Source organism: Nicotiana attenuata, unplaced genomic scaffold, assembly GCF_001879085.1.
Source record: "Nicotiana attenuata strain UT unplaced genomic scaffold, NIATTr2, whole genome shotgun sequence".
Taxonomy (NCBI): domain Eukaryota; kingdom Viridiplantae; phylum Streptophyta; class Magnoliopsida; order Solanales; family Solanaceae; genus Nicotiana; species Nicotiana attenuata.
In genome coordinates, this window is record NW_017670318.1 from 447,166 (window position 1) to 465,428 (window position 18,263).

The 18,263-nt window shown below is 38.4% G+C and overlaps 1 pseudogene; it reads left to right on the forward strand.

The window, feature by feature from the left end:
* Positions 1-366: 366 nt before the first annotated feature.
* LOC109237765 lies at positions 367-6,592 on the forward strand (annotated as a pseudogene).
* Positions 6,593-18,263: the final 11,671 nt, after the last annotated feature.

An 18,263-nucleotide genomic window follows, 5' to 3' on the forward strand; every position in this document is an offset into this window, starting at 1 on the left:
GTCATAATAAGACAATTATAGGTAATTTAATGACCTTAAATGTTACGTTATGCAATCATATACATTAAATACATATTCTCTAACGTTTCTAGTATTTAATACTCATTAAATGCTGTATCTGGGCTCTTTTTTGCTGTCAGATTCATTCCTTTGTCTCTTCTCGATCTTTGACCTTTGAGTGTCTTGAATAGGTACGAACGTTGAATTATTTGTATGACTGCTCGTGCCTTCTTCATTTAACTTGCTCGTATCTATTGTTGCTCGTGTCTGTTAACCAACCTTAATTCTTTGACTGCTTGATCAATCTACGTGCCATAACACGTCACCATATATATAAATACAATTTTTCTCAATACACTCATGAATATGTTTCAACTCCGGAAACTATTTCAGCAGCAGAGGGATGTCTCTTTGAAGCTTGCAAGGCATGTATTCTTCAGCGATTTTGAAGGCCATCAGTCCGTAGCAAAAGTCCTTCGAGGATCGATCAGGAAACAAACAGATGTATACTTAACCTTAGCCAATCGTGTTGTTCCAACGACGGTTCACAAAGGGGAAAGTAACATGGTCTTCTCTCCGTGACGAACTTCTCTCTTTCCTCAAATCCAATTCTACTGATGAAATCAACTATATCTCTTCTCAGCTCGTCGACTGTGTCCTTCCTGATGGTAGTCCCAGTGGTGGCCCTCGTTTGTCTGCCGCTAACAGCGTCTGCGTCGATCAGTGTGCGAGTTTGAAGCCTTCTTTCAAACAGATTGTGGACAATGTTTACAAGGCTACTTCTCTTTCTGTTGATTTTGCGTACTCCAAGCCTTTTGAGGTGGTCAATCAAGTGAATCAATGGGTTGAAAAGGAGACAGCCGGTCTCGTCAAAGAAATTCTACCTGTTGACGCAGTTGACCATTTAACCAGACTTGTCTTTGTAAACTCACTTTACTTCAAAGGTGTCTGGGGTGACAATTTCAATGCATCAATGACAAAGGACAGTGAGTTCTACCTTCTCAATGGGACCTCCGTTCAAGTGCCCTTCATGAGCCAGACGAAGCGATATGTAAAAGCTTATCAAGGCTTCAAGGTGTTGAGGCTTCCTTATAAAAAGGGCTTGGATAGGCATGTTTTTCTTTCTGCCTGATGCGAGTGATGGACTGTCAGGCCTGGTGGAAAAACTCACTTCTGACTCCGAATTCTTGGAGCGTCACCTTCCATATATGAAGGTTGGAGTTGGTGAATTTCATATCCCTAAATTTAAAATATCTTTTGGATTTGAAGCTTCTGAAAGGGCTTGTCGTGGTATCACCTTTCTCTGGCCATGACCTCACCGAGATGGTGGAGAGCAAGGACCTGTGTGTTGATAGCATCTTTCATAAGTCCTTTATTGAGGTAGATGAAGAGGGCACAGAAGCTGCTGCTGCAACCACTGCTGTGTTTGGCGTAAGGTCTTCTGGTTCATTGCTGATCATCCGTTTCTCTTTCTGATTAGAGAAGATGCAACAGGCGTGGTATTGTTTGCAGGTAGCCTCCTTAATCCTCATATGGAAAAGTATCGTCATGGACCCTTCATGAATCCTACTTATGCTTTTAATTTTACCTTGTACTTTGAAACAATGACATCAAAGGTTTGTCTAGTATTTCAGTTTCTAGTTATGGTTGTTTTGCTTAAAAAAAAAAAGATACACGTATCGAATGCCAGCAAGATAGTGACCATAATACATACTCCCTTATTACCTATATAAAATATAATCTGCAACTAAGATTATTTACAAAACATGGGTCATCCAGAAACTCACAAAAAACAACTCCGTCCGGTCCATAATAAGTGACCTTTTTACCTTGAGAATTTTTTTTATACACTATATGAAACCTTATTACCAAAATTGTCCAAGTTTTTGAAATTATCCGCCCTAAATAAGGTAAGCTTACAATTTATAAACAATCCATTATTAGTGCCTTAAATTAAGGGATTAAGTTACACCTTTTTCCTTTTTTCTCTCCTGTTCTCTTTCAATAAGATTCCTTCCAATTGTGAATTACCTATTCTAAGCTAAACAGAGACAAACTCGTCCAAAAACAAGAGGACTTGCTCCCATTAAGAGTGGGAAAGACTACAAAAGTATGAAATAGATTTTTACTTGTTACTTTACGCATATCATGAGAAGACAAATATTTTTTTCCTGTTATACCCACAATATTTATTACTCATTTCAAATCATTTTCTCTAATCTAATAAAATATGCATCAATTAATATGAGTATCATGGTAAATTATGCACTTCATTTATTATTTTTTAAAGGGCATAAAAAGTCAAAACGTAACAAGTAAAAATGAACGGAGGGAGTATTAAAATTTCTCGGACGAATAAAGTACTTCGTACACTAATTGAATTAATAATGTTGTCTAAGAGCACACTTTACCAAGTTGAAGAAATAAACAACAGTATGTCCTTAAGTGGAATGAAATGCAGCCTTATACTCCATCTGTTCATTTTTATTTGGCATGTATATTAAAAATAGATTTTTATTTTTACTTGTCATTCTATGCATATCAAGAGAAGACAAATTTTTTTTCCTGTTATACTCACGATATTTATTACTCATTTCAAATCATTTTCTCAAATTCAATAAAATATACATCAATTAATATGGGTATCATGGTAAATTATGCAGTTCATTTATTATTTCTTAAGGAACGTGAAAAGTTAAAACGTGCCAAGTAAAAGTAAACACGTACCAAGTAAAAATAAACGGAGGGAGTATTTTAATTTTGTGAAACGAGGCTAAACTTGCCCCTCAGTTATTTAAGTTTGTTTAAATATACGTTTTTGATAGTATAAGTAGGCAACAAGAAAATCTGCCCCCTAAACGTATCAATCATTTAAATTCTTGTCGTTTTTACAATCCCCAACTGATTAATTGTCTCAAACTTAAATTAAAGTGGGAGCTATATAATTGCCACATGTAATGATGTTCCACTAACTTGACATGTTATGTGCCTCAACAATGATAATCGTAGTAATTCATCTCGTTTGTTGTGATTTTGTTAATGATTCTATAATCCACACACATACGCTATTATAGGTATATAAATTTTATTGAAATTGAATTCATAAAATAATTTTAGATCATATTTAAGATATATTAGTTCAAATAAATTTTATTTGACAAATATAATTGGATTAGTCTAATATGTATGGATTTAATAAATAAGTGTAAATATATTGGGCTAGCCCATTTAATTGGGGCTACACTTGATGAGCCCGCTTTATTAAGCCCAATATGTTATATTCTTAGAGGCACAGTTTGGTGCCACGCGTCAAATGACGTGGCACATCAAGTCAAACGGAAGAGCCAATATGATCGTGCCATGTGTCTAAATGAATAAGCATGCCAAGTCAAATTAAAGGCCAATGAAATAGCGTCACGTGTGCCAGTGGATTAAGACGAAGATTCAAGAACAAGCTGCAAGACTTTTGATTAAATATACGTCAAGATCAAGATCTGACCTCAAGCCCTTGGATTAAAATAAATAAAATTAAGGTTTAAGCTCAAAGGCTCTTTTATTTACTGTTGGAAAGAAGAATCACAGGATTCATAAAGATTGTAACACTCATATTATTTGAAATAAAATACTACGATTGTCGCAATATCTTTCGGTCTCGATTTTATTTTCTTGACGCATTTTATTGTCTACGATTTCTGGTACGCTCAGTAGGACAATCTCTACCTCTCATCTCAACTTTTCAATCACCAAAGTTCAAGAACATCGAAATGACTTCAAAGAAAGGTTAAGTCCATATCAACTTCCACGAAGACTGATAATTCCTGATTTTATGCTGATATGGAAAGCATCCTCGATGTTACCTTTGGAAGCTTTGGACCAACTACAAGGAGCAAGGCAAGCTCTTTAGGATAACAAGCACTCTAAGTGTCGTCAGCATTAATCCCTGTTTTTGCTCCATCCTCAAAAGAAGCAAGATCTTCCACAAACGCACTCGAAGGAGGAAGCGATGTTGCTGAAAAGATTAAGAAAACTCTTGCTCTACTTGACCTCTCCGGATCCAAGAACTCTGTTGTGAAGAAAGATGACGATGTTTCAAGTGATGGATCCTCCCACTTACACCGTATAATGTGAGTCAATCAAGGATCAATCTATGTGGCAATCCATGCTACTCCCCAGCATCCACAACAATCATGCAAGCCATGGTGACAAACGTCATCGGTGGATGAGCAGTTGGCAAACTTGACAGAAGAAATCACTATCTTGACCAAATGCATGCAAAATTAAGATGCTAGAATTGACAAGCTAACAGACGGGGTGGGAATCTTGATGGAAGAAGAATACCCCATGCACCTGGCAAGTTCCCATAAGTTCAAGAGATTGATCCTCCCCCCCCCCCCCCTCCCCCCGACAAGTTGCATCCACTATGGAAATTCCAGTCTCTTCGGAAGGGATGACTCCAATCAATCAACTAAAGGAATTCATTGAAGGGACTATAAAAAATAAATATAAAATTGTTTTCAAGTTCTCCCTTACTACGCAAAGCCATACACTTCAAGGATCGATATGTTAAAGATGCATGTTGGCTATCAACCTCAAAAATTTCAACAGTTTGATGGCAAAGGCAATCCAAAGAAACACGTGGCACACTTTGTTGAGACGTGCAACAATGCCGGGACTTATGGAGATTACCTCGTCAAGCAGTTTGTCCGCTCACTAAAAGGAAATGCTTTTGATTGGTACACAGACCTCGAGGCTGGACTTATTGATAACTGGGATCAACTAGAACAAGAGTTCCTAAATCGCTTTTATAGAACGAGACGTACTGTGAGTATGATAGAACTAGCACTCGTCAACGAAAGGGCGAACCAATTATCGACTTTATCAATCGTAGGAGGAATGCAAGTTTCAACTATAAAGACAGGCTTAGTGACGCTTCTGGCATAGAAATGTGCATCCAAGGCATGCATTGGAGGCTGCACTACATCTTGTAAGAGTCTAGCACATTTGAAGAACTTGCGACTCGTGCCCATGACATGGAGTTGAACATAGCCTCCACTGGAAATGATAGGATGCCCATCTATGAGCCTCGTAAAGGAATGACAGGCACGAAGCCAGGAAATAGAGTAATTTTGTACCCAAGTCTGAAAACAAAGAAGCTATGAATGTCAACACATCACATGTGAAGTTCACAACGAAGGTGAGCAAGAGGCAGAGTATGAAATCCACATCTTTTCAAGATAAACCAAGTGGAAAGTTGACTCTAAAAGAAATGCAAGAGAATGAGTAACCATTTTTGGATTCTAATGTGCCAATAATTTTTGAAGAACCCCTCGAGTTAAAGCTCATTGAGCTTTCAGATATGAAGCGGCTGAATGAAGTTGGGAAAATGAATGACCCAAATTACTGCAAATACCATCGACTTGTAAGCCACCCTCTGGAGAAGTGATTTGTCTTCAAGAACAAAGTTATGGACTTGGCTCGTAAAAATAAGATTGTGCTTGAAGATGAGAAAGCAAGCGCAAACCAAGTCTATATCACCTTTGGCTCATTCAGTCCAGATGAATTATGTAGTTTCAAAGAATGTAAAGATGAAGAATTACTGAATAACAACAAGGTTGAAGTTGATCATCCTGATTGTGATGAAGGTTGGACGTTGGTGACTCGTCGAAGGCGCCACAAATGAAGCCCACAAAAATAATCAATAGAACAACCAAAAAGGACAATGATGGTAAAGAGACCATGGAAACAAAACCAGTTAAGCGTTTAAAGAAAGCAAAAGTGGAGGTGCACTACCCTCAAAAGCCACGACATTCAGTGACCTTGGAGGATTTCTTGCAATGTTGGTTCCGCATGAAGATTTCTCGTGATTGTATTGAGGCCTCTTGCTGCAATGCTGATAAAGGGGAAGAAAAGAGTGATGACCTACCGTTGGCACCATCTTCAGAAAAGCTCATTAAGTCCATCCCTCAAGAAGTTAATGCTTGCAAGAAAAAAGTTACATTCACAAATGACAATCTTCTACTAGGTGACACTCCTCATAACCGCCGGTATTACCTGGTTGGCTATATGCGCGATGAAAGGGTAAATCAAATTTTGGTTGATGCAGGATCCTCAGTGAACATCTTTCCAATTTGCACTGTGAAAGAACTTGGTATTCCCATGAACAAACTCTCAGAAAGTTGTGTGATGATTCAAGGATTCAACCAAAGGGGCAACAACCATAGGTGCGATCAGGTTGGGAATCAACATTGAAGATATGCAATAAAGTGCATGGCTGCATATGATCGATGTAAGGACTTCATACGACATCTTGCTTGGAAGGCCTTGGATACATGAGAATAAAGTGGTTCCATCTACCTACCATAAATGTTTGAAATACTACGAGGGAAAAGTCGAGAAGAAGATAGTTGCTGAGGACGAGCCATTCACCGAGGCTGAGTCACACTTCGCCGATGTAAAGTTCTACTTGAAGAACCGCATTGTGAAGGAGCTAAAAGCTGATGATGTCATGAATGGCAAGAATGACGAGTCCACGACTAAGAGAGCTGAGATGGTTGCCGACAAAACTAAGGCTATTACTGAGAATATACCCTAACTCAAATAAATCTCATGGAGGGAACATTGTGTCTTATGGCAAGAAAGTAACTCATGCGCTCCGCTATGTCCCTAAAAAGAAAAAAGAGTAGGGAGAATCAACTAAACTCCAAACCAATATGCTAAGGGAGTTAACTCTTATGATCAAAAGAATTGAGGCAGTAAAGTTGCCCTCAACGCTACTTGCAAGGTTTGTGGCCCAAAATTATTCGGAGAATGTGGCGCTCCCTACGAAGCGTACAGATGAAGGCTTTGATCCTAATGCTTACAGGCTATTCGCAAAAGTTGGATATAATCCCAATGAGCCATCAAAATTAGGGAAGCTCCCGTCAGAAGCTGCTACGAGGCAACCATGTGAAGGTCCGGGATACAAGCAACCTTCGCTAGTTCACATCTCTATAATAAGGGCAAGCAACAATTATATCATTGTAGAAGATGAATCTGCCACTTCTAACATGCCTTTTGTCTTTGATCGACTTGGAAAATCAACTGTGAGGACTTCCGTATTTGAGAGATTGTGTCCATTAAAGAAGGGGAACAAGTTCTAGAGAAATTACCAAAGCATTATAATACCCGCTTTTCCCAGAATCCAGAAGAACTCTAAAGATTTCCAAAGTTTGGTTCATTCTAGAATGAGGCAATAAACAAAACTTCTGGTTTCGTGTAGAGAAGTACTAAAGGTAAAGCCATATACTATGGGCTACACTAAGGAATGTGATAAGGACAAAGAAAATGTGGGTTCTTCGTATCATGTTATTGCACAAGGCAAGAATGGTGTTTCATCGCTAATGGAGGATGATGAGAAATTGGAGGATGTTTTACCGTGTTGTCACATATCCTTCAACAATGGGGACCCTCAAGAAGATGAAGATCCGAAAGATGCTCCACCTGAACTTGAAGAAGGGGTGAAGACAATAGTTGATGCCTTAAAAGAAGTTAACCTTTGCAGTGATGAAGAACCAAGACCCACCTACCTAAGTGCTTTACTAGAAGTTGATGAAGAAAGCACTTATATTGAGTTACTCAAGGAGTTTAGGGATGTCTTTGCTTGGAGTTACAAAGAGATTCCTGGCTTGGACCTGAAAGTAGCAGTCCATTACCTCGCCATCAAGAATGTCGCTCGTCCCGTTAGGCAAGCTCAAAGGCGCTTTGGGCCGGACTTGGCTCCCCTAATTGAAATCGAAGTTAAATAACTCATCGAAGCTGGCTTTATTCATGAAGTTAAATAACCAACATGAGTTTCAAGTATTGTCCCTGTAAGGAAGAAGAATGGCCAGATTCGAGTGTGCGTTGACTTTAGGGATCTCAACAATGCGTGTCCCAAAGATGAATTCCCGCTTCCTATTCTAGAGCTGATGATCGATGCTACTACAGGGTACGAGGAAATGTCATTTATGGACGGTTCATCGGGCTATAGCCAAATTCACACGGCACCAAAAGATGAAGAGCTTACTACATTCCGTACCCCAAAGGGTATTTATTGCTATAAGGTTATGCCTTTTGGCTTGAAAAATGCTGGTGCTACTTACCAAAGGGTTATGCAGAATATTTTTGATGACTTTCTCCACAAAAAAGTTGAATGTTATGTTGACGACTTGGTGGTAAAATCAAGAAAGATGAGCGACTACTTAAAAGACTTGAGAATGGTATTTGAGTTGCTCCGGAGGTACCAACTTAGGATGAATCCATTGAAATGTGACTTTGGAGTTACTTCTGGAAAGTTCCTTGGTTTCATTGTACGTCATCTAGGGATTGAAATTGATCAAACCAAAGTTGATGCAATTTTGAATATGCATGAGCCTCGATATATTCATGAATTGAAAAGTTTGCAAGGAAAGCTAGCTTATCTTAGGAGATTCATCTCGAATCTATCTGGGAGATGCTAACCATTCAGTCGCCTTATGAAGAAAGGTGTACCTTTCAAGTGGGACCATGAATGTAGCAATGCCTTTGAGAGCAATAAATCCTACTTGATGAAGCCTCTAGTTTTAGCAGCCCCTATACCTGGAAAGCCATTGAAACTATACATTGTGGCACAAAAAAGGTCTATTTGAGCACTGTTGGCCCAAGAAAATAGTGAGGGGAAAGAAAACTCTCTTTACTATTTGAGCATGATGATGCCACCAAATGAGCTGAATTATTCGCCAATTAAAAAGTTATGTCTGGCGCTAGTCTTCTCAATCCAAAAGTTAAAGCACTACTTTCAAGCTCATGTCATTCGTCTTATTTTTAGAGAAAATCTCATCAAGTTCGTGATGTCAAAACCTGTCCTTAGTGATCGAATAGCAAGATGGTACCTCCAGTTTCAATAATTTGAAATTGTGTACATCCCCCAAAAGGCTATAAAAGGACAAGCGTTAGCAGACTTCTTGGCAGATCACCCTATTACCTGATGATTGAGAGCTAACTGACGAACTACCTGATGAGGATGCAATGGTTATTGAAGTTCAACTTCCATGGAAGATGTGCTTTGATGGTGCTGCACACCGCGGAGGAGCTGGTACTAGCGTAGTATTTGTCACTTCTCAAAGTGAGGTTCTGCCCTAATCTTTTACGTTGACGTAAGTCTGCTCCAACAACATTGCTGAGTATCAAGCATTTATACTTGGGCTTGAAATGGCTGTCGAAAGGAAGCAGTTGCAATTACAAGTCTTTGATGACTCTCAGTTAGTGATCAACCAGCTATTAGGTAGTTACAAGGCCAAAAAACCTAAACTACACCCATATCATGATTATGTTAAAAAATTAATGGGATGGGTCGGTAACATGACTAATTAACATGTACCTAGGAAAGAAAAGAAGAAGGCTGATGCTTTAGCTGCCCTAGCTTCATCGTTAACCCCTCCTTATCAAGCACAAGTTACTATCAGCCAAAAATCGATAGTACCTCCGCCAAATTAGGATGAAAGTGAAGACAATGGACTCGAGCATCTTGTCGCTGATTCTGAAGCTGAGAATGAAGAATGACGACAACCCATTATCGATTACTTGAGCTACGGGATACTTTCCAGAAAATCCAAAGAGAAGGACTGAAATCCGTCGTTGTGCACCTCGTTTCCTTTACTACAAAGATACTCTATACATAAGATCATTTGAGTGAGTACTCTTACGATGCTTAGGGAAAGATGAAGCACTCCAAGCTTCGCAAGAAGCACATTTTGGGGTATGTGGGTCACACCAGTCTGGACCAAAGCGCCACTTCCATATAAAAAGGATGGGATAATATTGGCCAACGATGGTAAAAGATTGCTTGGCCTACGCTCAAAGATGCAAGGCTTGCGAATTCCATGCAAATTTTATTCATCAGCCTCCTGAAGTGTTACACATAAAAAAAATCACACATTCTGAACTACGGTATGACTTGATCCTCTTCACCAAGGTACATAGGTAGCTTAGAGTTTCATTCTAAGTTCAGTCGCATGAGTTCAAAAGATACATAATGCCCCAATCATTGTTCAAATGAAGTATGATAGAATGTAACCCATTCAATCAACACTTGAAAATCGAGTTGAGATATCATTCTTCTGTTAAACTTTGGATCCCATTTGATTTAAAGGAGGCAAGCCGCTATGGTAAATTGGTGTCTTCAATAAAATGATTATAGTCTTTTAGGAGGCTACAAAGTATTTGCATTGAGGTGTGGGGATTCTCTATGTCTTCATGTTCGCATAACCTTCAAGTTTGTTGGTCTTCATATCCACTCTCTACCCTAAAGAAAAAGAAGAGAACAGAAGCTCAAAAGGGAACACAAGTATAAAAAGGAATATTGCTTGGCACAACGTTTCAAATTCAGTGAGACTTGAATCCAAGATATTTGATGAAAATGGAGCTCTTGAATTTTGATTGATATAAAAAAATATCTCGTGATCCTGAGGCTTCTATACCAAAACATAAAAGTTTTGGAGAAGTCGCACCAATTCGGAACTGTCGGTATATCAAAATCTGATGTTAAGTTTGAACTACTATCTGAAACTATCCTTAAGGTAAAAGAATCTCATATTTTAGATATATTTTATATTTTGAAGTCTTGTTTTCAAGAAATTAAACAGTTCATGATTTCGATGTTCCTACATCAAGATATAAAAATTTTAGTGAAGTCGCACAAGTTTGAAATCTTCAGCATGTCGAAATTTTATGTTGATTCAGAAATATTATCGGAAATTATCCTCAAGGTATTAAATCCTAAATTTTGGGCACCGTTTATATATTGAAGTCTAGTTTCCAAAATATCAATCGGTTTATGATTTTGACATTTCTACGCCGAGATACAAAAATTTTGGTAAAGCTGTGCAAATCTGAAAATATCTATGTATCAAAATTCAAAATAATATCTGGGACGATTCTGAAAGTGTTTGATTCTGAATCTTGGATAACTCTTAGATTTTGAAGTCTAGTAACCAAGAAATCAAATGGTTCATAATTTTGATATTTTTATACCAAGATACAATTTTTTTAAGAGATTACGCACATCTGAAATTGTCAGCGTAGTACAATATAACGTTTGTTTCAAATATTGTCTGGGACGATTCTTAAAGTGTTTGATTTCAAATTTTAGATATGTTTAGATCTTAAACTCTAGTTTTCAAAAACTTAAGTGGTTCATGATTTCGACGCTTCTATACCAAGATACAAGTTTTTCGGTGAAGGTACGCAAATCTGAAACTTTTAAAGATTTCTACCACGAGCTATTAAGGGTCTTCGCCATGAATGTTTAAAAAGTCTTTATCACGTGCTTTTAAAAGTGTTCACCGTGAACTTTTAAAGGTCTTTATTGTGAACTTCTAAAGATAATGACCATGAGCTTTTAAGGATCTTTGCGCAAATTAACTTTTAAGGGTCTTCGCCACGAATTTTTAAAAGTTTTCATCGCTTGCTTTTAAAAGTTTTCACCACGAACTTTTAAAGGTCTTCACTGTGAACTTTTTAAAGATAATGACCGCGAGATTTTAAGGATCTTTGCGCGAACTTTTATGGGTCTTCGCCACAAATTTTAAAAGTCTTCATCGCGAACTTTTATGGGTCTTCGCCACAAATTTTAAAGGCCTTCATCGCGAACTTTTAAAGGTTTTCATCTCGAACTTTTAAAGATCTTCGTAGTTTGACGAAATTACTTTTAAAAAAAAAATGGAGACAACAGAGTAAAAAAAGAAAGAAAGCATAAGAAAAAAAGAAATTACCTTCGCGGCAATATTTTCAAATCGTTAAAAATAGACTTAGAAGTAGATTGCGAACGTTGCAATTGATGCCAATTGAAGGGAAACCGTCTCCTATTTATAGAGCCTCCAAAGATTCTAGTTGATAGATTATGGCGATGTGTGAACAAGGTTATTTGAGCCTAACAAAAACTTGTTATCCTAATTCAATTGGAATAAAGAAAAGCTATAGGCGGTGGAGTCTTCCTGTGTACATGTAAATCTGAAAAGAAACAAAGGTTGTCCTAATCATAGTATTCTAAGGAGAATATGTCCTAGCAAAGGGATACAATTATGAAACTTTAGTCAAATTCCTAGATCTACGTGGCATTGTCCAAAACACCACAATTTCAAGTGTAAGGCAGAAAACTTTAAATTCCAATACGTTGGAATTGACCAAAGTTGTATGGAAATCTTTATGAATGTATATATTATTAAAAGAATTACAAGAAAATACAATTGATTTCACATTATAACAAAAAATGGCATATTTTTTTAAGTTTTATCCGACTTAGTCCATATTGTGCATATTTCGAAAGCACTAGCAAATTCAAAATCTGTGTTCTTACAACCATTGCTTCTAAAAGTTATGGAGTTAAATATGTGTTCTCACAACCACTGCTTTCACTCTCTTTTCTTCTTACATCTTCTACATATGCTTCAAGGGGCCGTCCACCATTATTACTTCTCCCCCGTGTTACCTGGTTGTAATGTAAGAAAATTAAAGAGTAGAATTCTATCATTGAAGTCATTCAAAGCTTTGGTTTCGAAAATAAGATTTTTTGAGTTTGTTAGTTGTTTGAATTGGATATTATTCCAATAAATTAAAAATATTAAAAAAAGTTCAAAATTTACATTTGAAGTGATTTGAATTATTATTCAAAGGTTGCTTGGATAATTATCAGATATAAGTGCTTGGTTGTAAATTGCAAATGGACGTTGCGTGGAGCGTCCTTGAGAGACACACGCACGTGATTTTTACTTCAAGGCTAGTATTTAAAATTCATACGACAAATCTTGAAGTAGGGGCATTTGTAGGCATATAAATTTTATTGAAATTGAATTCATAAATTAATTTTGGATTATATTCAAGATATTAGTTTAAATAAATTTTATTGGACTAATATAATTGGATTAGTCCAATATGTATGGATTTAATAAATAAGTGTAAATATATTGGCCTAGCCCATTTAATTGGGGTTACAAGTGATGAGCTCACTTCATTAATCCCAATATATTATATTCCTACAGGCTCAGTTTGGTGCCACATGTCAAATAACGTGGCACGCCAAGTCAAACGGAAGAGACAATAGGATCGTGACACGTGTCAAAATGAATAGGTATGCCAAGTCAAATTAAAAGGCCAATGAAATAGCGCCACGTGTGCCAGTGACATGTTCTGGCCAATCAAATGTGACCTTGTCTGTAACGATCCGGCCGGTCGTTTTGTGAGTTGTTGCCTCGTTCCACCATTTATTACTCCTTTTGTGCTCTACAACTGTTATATGAATTATCGGGTTAGTTGGTTCGGTTCCGGAGAGATTTCGGAGTGAATTGAGACACTTAGTCTCATAATTGAAAGCTTAAGTTGGAAAAGTTAACCGGATGTTGACTTATGTGTAAACGATTCTAGATTTGAGTTTTAATGGTTCTGTTAGCTCCGTTGAGTGATTTTTGGACTTAGGAGCGTGTCCGGATTGTGATTTGGAGGTTTGTAGCTGAATTAAGCTTGAAATGGCGAAAGTTGAATTCTTTTTGGAAAGTTCGACAAGAAGTGAACTTTTTGATATCGGGGTCGAATTTCGATTTCGGAAGTTGGAATAGGTCCGTGGTGTCATTTGTGACTTGTGTGAAAAATTTGAGGTCAACCGGACGTGATTTGATAGGTTTCGACGTCGTTTGTAGAATTTGGAAATTTCAAAGTTCATTAGGCTTGAATTAGGGTGCAATTCATGTTTTTGATGTTGTTTGAGGTGATTCGAAGGCTCGACTAAGTTCGTATCGTATTTTAGAACTTGTTGGTATGTTTGGTTGAGGTCCAGGGGGCCTCGGGTTGATTTCGGGTGGTTAACGAACTTGGAGTTGAATTTAAGAAGCTGCTGAAGTTTGGGTTCTGCTGGTGTGATCACACCCGCGAGGGTCTTGGCCGCATGTGCGGCAAGTGAAGCGCAGGTGCAAAGTTGAAGGGAATCAGCAGAGGTCGCAGGTGCGATGGGTTTTCCGCACCTGCGGTTGCGATGCGGGACAAGAGTTGCAGAAATGGAGGCCCGATGGGTAAGTGGCTTTCGTAGAAGCGCTTGTTTTACGCAAAAGCGAATGCGCAGGTGCGAGCCCAGGCTCCGCATGTGCGGGAATGTCTGGGCAGGGCTTAAAAACGAGGGTTTCCGGGATTTTTACCATTTCTAACATTTTAATCTCGGATTTTGGAGATTTTTGAGAGGGTTTTCAAGAGGATTCTCGGGGTAAGTTCCTTGTGTTCATTTTTATTCAATAATCTTGTTTCCCCATTGATTTTCCCACCTAGATTGTGGGGTTTTGAGGTGAAATTTGGGGGCTTGAGCCTAGGGATTTGGAGAGTTTGATTTGAGGATTTGAGTGGTGATTTGGTGTCGGATTTTGATAAATTTGGTATGGCTAGACTCGTGGTTGAATGAACTTTTGGGTTTTGTGACGTTTGTTGTATTTCCAAACGTGGGCCCAGGGGCCGGCTTGTGGCTAGATTCGGGCCATTTGGAAGCCGATTTTGAGGCAAAGGCATGTTGGAGTAGGGTTTTGCTCGGATTGAGGTAAGTAACACTTCTAAACTTGGTTTGAGGGTTCGAAACCCCGAATTATGTGTTATAGTCTGTTGGCCCAAGTAAAGGTTAGTTTTGAAGACAAATAAAGGAACTCAGGCATGAACCAGGTCCATCTCTCAGGTTCATAAAAACGGGCAGATTCGAGCATGTGGGATGCACGTGAAGGAGATAAGCTTAACTTGGTGTATTTAATATCTCCTGATCGAAAAGGTTGCATAATTGATAAAGAGAATGACTCCATAATCAAAGAGAACACTATCTAAGATAAGGAAGGAGTTAGAAGTTAAAATCAACTAGAACTCTTCCACCAAGGAAGAGTTGCATTAGAACTCTAGTTATTTCTTCATCTACTAACTCTATAAATTGCAGGATGTTCTCACATTACAGGTGTTGCACAAACGCAGAATTTAAACGTGAATTGAGAGCAAAATAGCAAGGCAATTTTGCAAGCAGTTCGTGTGTGATTCAAGTGTGCAAACCTGAAGCTACATGAACCAGATTGAAGAATCAGCTCCATAAAGAGTTTTATGTGTCCTTCTTTATTTCTAGTCCAATTGTAGTAGGTGTTTTCATATTGTACCTTTCAACTTTATCTAGAAGCAATTGTAATAGGTACTTTGAGTATTCAAGTTAGAGTTAACTTGAAGTTGTCGCAACAGTTAGAGGCTGGTTGCTACAACGGGATTAGAGGTAATCCTTAGGTTTACAAAGAGTTTTATAAATGCTGTTTTGGCTCAGTGATTTATTGAAGTGTTGGGGAAAATCCTACTAAGTAGTAGGTCGTGGTTTTTTCACCTTTTGAGCCGGGTGTTTTCCACGTAAAAATTACTAGTGTTCTTTACTTTCTACATTTATTATTCCGCAACAGTAGCAGAAGGAACACATAGAAGAACCAGGTCCTTCCATAATCAGTTTAAGCGAAAAATTGGTCACCACACAAATCACCCCCCCCCCCTTGTGTAGTATTGAAGTATAAAACATCAATTGGTATCAGAGCAGGTTATCCTTGAAGAGGCTAACACCTTAGGAACAAATCAAGATGAGCGCACCGCCTGGAAACTGGGAAGGGCAATCCACTGATAGGCCTCCACTCTTTAATGGCCAGTACTACTCTTGGTGGAAAAACAGGATGAGAGATCACATCATCGAAGAAGACTATGAGCTATGGGACATTGCCAATGATGGTCCCCTAGCTACCATGAAGAAGAATGTTGAAGGAGTAGACGTGCCAAAAAGAAGAGTTGACTGCAATGCTGTGGACTTGAGGAAATGGGAAAAGAATGCTAAGGCCAAGAAATGGCTTGCGTGGACTTGGTCCAGACGAGTACAGTAGAATTCAAAGTTGTACCACTGCTAAGGAAATCTGGGACACTTTGCAAGTGGCTCATGAAGGAACACCTCAAGTGAAGAGGTCCAGAACACTACTGTATTCTCAATATGAGAATTTCACCATGAAGGAAGGGGAAACCATCCAAGAGATGTATACAAGGTTCACCACACTGACAAATGAACTTAAGTCTCTTGGAAGGGTTATTCTTGAAGAAGACAAAGTTGAGAAAATTTTGACAAGGGTTCTGCCGGTCTCTTAGGAAAGCAAAATCACTGCTATTCAGGAATCAAAGAACATTGCCACTCTTAAGTGTGATAAGCTAATTGGAAATCTCACTGCCTATGAACTTAGAAGGCAAACCATGAAGATGGATGCGCCCAAGAAGGAAAGGAGCCTAGCATTGAGAATCACTGAAGGTGCTGATCTAGAGGAGGATGAAATGACCATGATCACAAAGGACTTCAAGAAGTACCTAATGAGAGGAAAGTGTCCTTCAAGAAGTGAAAGCTACAGCAAACCAAGGTTCCTGAAAACAAACCAATGAGGGGTGTTACAAGTGTGGAAAGACTAATCACCACATCAAAAACTGCCCTCAATGGGAAATTGAATGGAAGAAGGAAAGAGTTGAACGAAGGAACAAGTTCAACCCAAGAAGAACAAAAGATCAACAAAGGCTATGGTTGCTGCCTGGGGAGAAAGCTCAGATAAGGACTCAGAGGGTGAAGATGGAGATGAACAAGCACTTATGGCAATTGGAGAATCCAATGAGGAATCTGAGGTAAGTATAATTCATCTCAAAGACAAGATTAAATTTTTGTCTAAAGAAAGGCTATCTGAGTTACTCCTGGATTTCATTGATGAATCTGAGGATCTAAACAATGAAAAGGAACAACTGTCTAAGGAGTGTGTGATTTTGAAAGCTAAGTGCAAAAATTTGGAACTTAGGGCTAATGAAAGTGAAAGTAGAAATGCTGAGTTAAAGAACCAGGTTCATGAACTTGACACCACTGTCCTAGAGCTTAGATATGAAAATCTAAAATTGAAATTAGGAACTGGTAAAAAGAAAGCTAATCACACACAACTCACTTTAGAAGAAAATGTAGGAAAAATTAAAGATGAGTTGTACAAAAGAGATGAGCAGATAAGAGTCCTTAAGGAGGATCTAAACAAGGTTAAGCACGAGCTACACAGAACCTGTAAATGGAATAGGTCCTCCGATGCACTTTCATGGCTACATGAACACCATAGTAGCAATAAGAGAGGACTTGGCTACGGGACCCCTGCACCTAAGTGGGATCCCAAAAGCAAGTACCCCACACTTCCTGAGAACATAATTTGCACACAATGTGGTAAAACTAGTCACAATAAAAGTGAATGTATTGCAAAAGAAAAGGATAGTCACAACAATAAAGAATTTGTTCAAGGGAAAAATAGGCTGTCAGGTTGGGCTAAAAAGAATCTGATTCACTCTCTTGCCTATAGAAAGGGACCCAAACTAGTTTGGGTTCCTAAGACTAACCCCTGATTTCCTTTTACGGGTCCAAGTGAAGGGGAGCAGCCACATATGGTACATGGATAGTGGCTGTTCAAAGCATATGATAGGAAGCAAGAACAAGTTCCTTTCACTTGAGGACCTCAAAGGAGGTAATGTCTCCTTTGGAAATGGGAAGAAAGGTGAGATCATTGGGGTTGGAAAGGTAGGTAAGTCTGATTCTTACTCTATTGAGAATGTCTACTTGATATATGGCCTAAAGTACAGTCTAGTCAGTGCATCACAATTATGTGATAGAGGTAACTTGGTAGCATTCACCTCTACCAAATGTATTGTGATTAATTTTACCACTAACAAGATTGTTTTGCAGGGAAAAAGAGTAAACAATACATACATTTTAGATTTGTCCACACTTTCAGAAAATGAACTCACTTGCTTAAGTGTGTTGGACAATGATCCCCTCCTTTGGCACAAGAGACTTGGACATGCAAATCTGAGTCAACTCAACAAATTATTCTCCAAGGATCCGGTGATAGGGCTGCGAAACATCAAGTTCAAGGAAGACAAAGTTTGTGAGGCTTGTGCAAGGGGGAAGCAGGTAAGATCCTCTTTTAAATGCAAGAAAGTGGTAAGCACCACCAGAACGATGGAACTGGTCCATATGGATCTCTGTGGTCCAATAAGAACATTAAACTGAGGTGGTAAAAGATATGTGATGGTGCTTGTTGATGATTACTCTAGGTTTACTTGGACATTGTTTTTAACATCTAAAGATGAAGCATTTGACATGTTTACTTCTTTTGTTAGAAAAACTCAGAAACAACTAGGTAATCAACTTGCATCAATTAGGTCTGATCATG